The sequence below is a fragment of the Sorex araneus genome, chromosome X (genome assembly GCF_027595985.1).
Source record: "Sorex araneus isolate mSorAra2 chromosome X, mSorAra2.pri, whole genome shotgun sequence".
Classification (NCBI taxonomy): Eukaryota; Metazoa; Chordata; class Mammalia; order Eulipotyphla; family Soricidae; genus Sorex; species Sorex araneus.
This window is the reverse complement of record NC_073313.1, coordinates 184,092,044-184,095,820: the sequence shown is the minus strand read 5'-3', so window position 1 is coordinate 184,095,820 and position 3,777 is coordinate 184,092,044. Positions and strand designations below refer to the sequence as shown.

General features: G+C 33.9%; 1 pseudogene; it reads left to right on the top strand.

The window, feature by feature from the left end:
* Window positions 1-705: 705 nt before the first annotated feature.
* LOC129400235 (small nucleolar RNA U13) lies at window positions 706-803 on the top strand (annotated as a pseudogene).
* The last annotated feature ends 2,974 nt before the right edge of the window (window positions 804-3,777 follow it).

Genomic DNA, 3,777 nt, shown 5'->3' with positions numbered 1-3,777 from the left:
TTTGGTCTATTCCAATTTTCCACTTCTCTGACTCTAATCCCATGGTTACAAATGGAATCCCAGGCTACACTAATATCTCTTACTTGCTGGCACTGAAGAGATCAATATTTCAAAATGCCATATGTTTTATAGATCAGCGCCTGCATGCATACAAATAAGTGATATTTGAACCATTGAAGTATTTGTAAGTTACATAAAACGGTGACAAAAAAAAATGGCAAACTATTCCTTGTGGCTAAATTTCTAAAGGTCATCTTTATGGCTGACTATTGAACCAAGTGCTCACATGCCTTTGCCATATCTGAGAATTTGAGACAGGAAATTAGAAGAGGGAAAGAATCATCAAAAATAGCAGCAGCATGTTGGATAACTTAATGTTAAAGATACTCATTGAAAATCAGACAACCTCCAGATTCTGCATTTAGCTTTACCTTAATGCCAGTGCTCAGTTCTTGAAGTTTTTTCCCTATCCATTCTTTTACTCACTTATTTAACTACTCATAGTCTGAACAATTTCAGAGTCAATACTATTCTCTAGTGATAAAAGTACTAATAAATCACTTCTAAAGAGGCCATTGGTCCCCCAGAAAATGGAAATATATAGACAAGCAATGAAGTGTAACCAGAAATACAAAGTTCCTTGGAGTCAAAGAAAGCCCCAACCTAAAGGAGCCAAGCTCCTTCCAGAAGAAAGTGATGGCTCGAATTCTCTTCCAGTTCATAAGCATGATGACTGGGTGTGCACATGTGTGATACGTGCCTCTCTTAAATCTTGTTATGCATTACCCATTACCAATCTGATATGAAAAAAAGTGGTGCCTGATATGGATATGGATAGTTAAGTATACACAGAATTCGTATGTCAAGAATTTCAAAATAAGTGTCCGTGACAGAATGAAATATGGAAGAAATTTTGAGTAGTTTAGTAAGAGCAAACCAATTAGTTACAAGAGGTATAGGAGAGCTATGAACAAAACTTAAAAAATGATTCCTGCTCAAATATATTAGACTTTATCAGTAGTATTGGGGCAATGAACTAGCACTTATGTATGACCTACTAAAATGTCCAATGTGTTTTAAAATGCAATTAAATTTTATCCTTACAATAGCCTTTCAGGTGATTTTAATTAAGGTCCTCCCTATTTTACATATGATGAAACTAGCACAGAGATTAAATACCTTTTTATAGAGTAAACAATTGTTTTAAACTGCAAACTATAGACTGAGTAGTCTCTAAGATAGACCAAAATTCTAGTTAAATAATATATGGAGCATGACCAAGGGTTGACAGAAATTTTTTTAAATGGAAATTTAGGTCTCAAAGAGTAAATGTGGAAAATAAAACATAAACTCAAAATATGGAATTTAAATTCATCAAGGAGATAAAAAAAGGGAAATATTTTTACAGGCAGAAAATAAATGGGTGTATAAAACGTTTAGTTAATTTATTAATCAGTTCCCTTAGTGTGCATTGCTTGTAAAAAGACATTGAAATGTTGAACAAATATTTACTGAGTTCCTGTGAGGTGTTAAACTCTGAGACTATATAAGCTTTCTTTCTTTTAAACCTCAAAACAAACTAATAAGACTGTTTTCTCATCCATGGAACTGGAATGAATATAGAAAAAGTATAAATAAAACACTGGTCCAATGCATACATAGCAAAATTCTTTGCATAGAGTATGACATTAATTCATATCATTTTTATTTTACAGGTGAAGAAGCTAAGTTTGAAAGAGATTGAATACCTGACTTCAACCCCATGGCTAGAGCAGATGGAGAAAATGTTTAACACAGATATGTCTGTTCCATACTGTCTTTCAAGCCATATGAATTAATTTGGTTAGGGTTAAGCTGAGGTGTTATTATTTAATAGATATATTAAGCATTCAATGAGTGAAAAATATTTTGTCAACTAATTGGCAATCTAATGTTTCCTAATGTACCCTCATATATCTTCATTTTTGGAACCTGTAGTTTCCCAAATCTGAATAAAAAAAATGCTAAAATTAAACAGATGGACAGATAGATAGATAGATAGATAGATAGATAGATAGATAGATAGAAATTTCTTGTGATTTTACTGCTATGCCTGACCTCTCCCATGTTATTTGAAGTTCAAACATTTACTGTAATTTATATAATTAGCATGCATACACTTCAGGTAATTTCAGCAACCGCTGAGCAGGTGAAGTATCAGAAAGCTTCTGAATCTATCACAAGCATAGTGTATCCATTGATTTTGCAAAAACCAAACCATATGAAAATATCAAAAGAATATAATATCACCAGGCTCCATAGAGGCTCCAAAGTAATAAAATGAGCCAATTTCAAGGCAAGAGGAAAGACCCCCATTAAAGAGAGTTTTAAAAATTAGGTATGGTAATACAGCTTCAGTATACAGCAGCAGTAGTCAAATGAAAGTATATTTAAAGAGTGGTTCTGGCCCCTGTGGTATATATACCCTGGGAGACACATCATCTTTTTAATAACTTTGCTGTATTTCTTCACATTATTGAAAATTGTTTAATGAGCAGTTTCCCTCAGAGAAGATATCCTCAGAAGCTGTTGCCACAAGAGATACTGTTTAAAGCCTGATAAAATTATATTTATTCTTTTACATTTCTTCCTGGAGTAATTGAAATGGTAGTGTATTTACTTTTTCCCTTTTGAAATATGTTTTCTACTTATAAAAGTGATGCCTTTCATGGTAGGATATCTGAGGAACAGAATAAAAGAACAATAGAGATCAATATGATTCCATTGCCCATACACAGAAAATACTTGGGTTTTTATTACTTTCTAAACTTGAATTCCTGAATTACTCTATATAAATAATTGTGTGTTGATTGCATTTGTATGCTATGTCAATTTTGCATTCCATTTTATAAGTTATATTATTATAAGTTATTACCTCTTATTAATAAGTCATTATTATATCTTGTTAACCAGAATATTCTTATCACCTGCACAATACTATCTGGCTATTTTGACATCCTTCATTACATATTGATCTTTATTTCCCATTAACATTTGACACTTGCTTCCACTCAAAACTCTTGAGTATTTAGGCAGCTACTTCTTTCTGTCTGAGCTCCCTAAGTCTCTACATCTTCCCCATGAATTTCAACTAACTTCAGTTTTTAAAATAAACCATATTAACTGCATACTTAGCAGAGTCTATGATGGCTTATGAACAGCAGAAAATGTGGAAAGCAGTAAAAGACATTAAATTTATAATCATAGTTGATAGAATTTCTGCAAAGAGTGATAGCACCATGTGTAGGGCATTTGCCTTGCAAGCGGCCGACCCAGGTTTGACTTCTCCGTCCTCTCGGAGAGCCTGGCAAGCTACCTAGAGTATCCCGCCCGCACAGCATAGCCTGGCAAGCTACTCGTGGCATATTCGATATGCCAAAAAACACTAACAAGTCTCACAATGGAGACGTTACTGGTGCCCACTCAAGCAAATAGATAAACAATGGATGACAGTGCTACAGTGCATTACTTATATAACACAAAGTTACTATATCTATACCACTGTCAAAGTGACAAACACACTCCAATATTGTCCTTGTTACTTCTAGACTGCCACCCCTTCCCTCCCCTCTCTTCCACCCAACTCTTTAGTAACCTTAGTTATGTTATCAGAAATCAGATTGGTTTTTTTGGCCACTTCCATTTCCTTTGTTTCTTTATATGCCACATATGAATTAAATCATCTAGTATTTCCCATTTTCCCCCTGAATCACTTCTTTAGCAGGATACCTTCCAGGA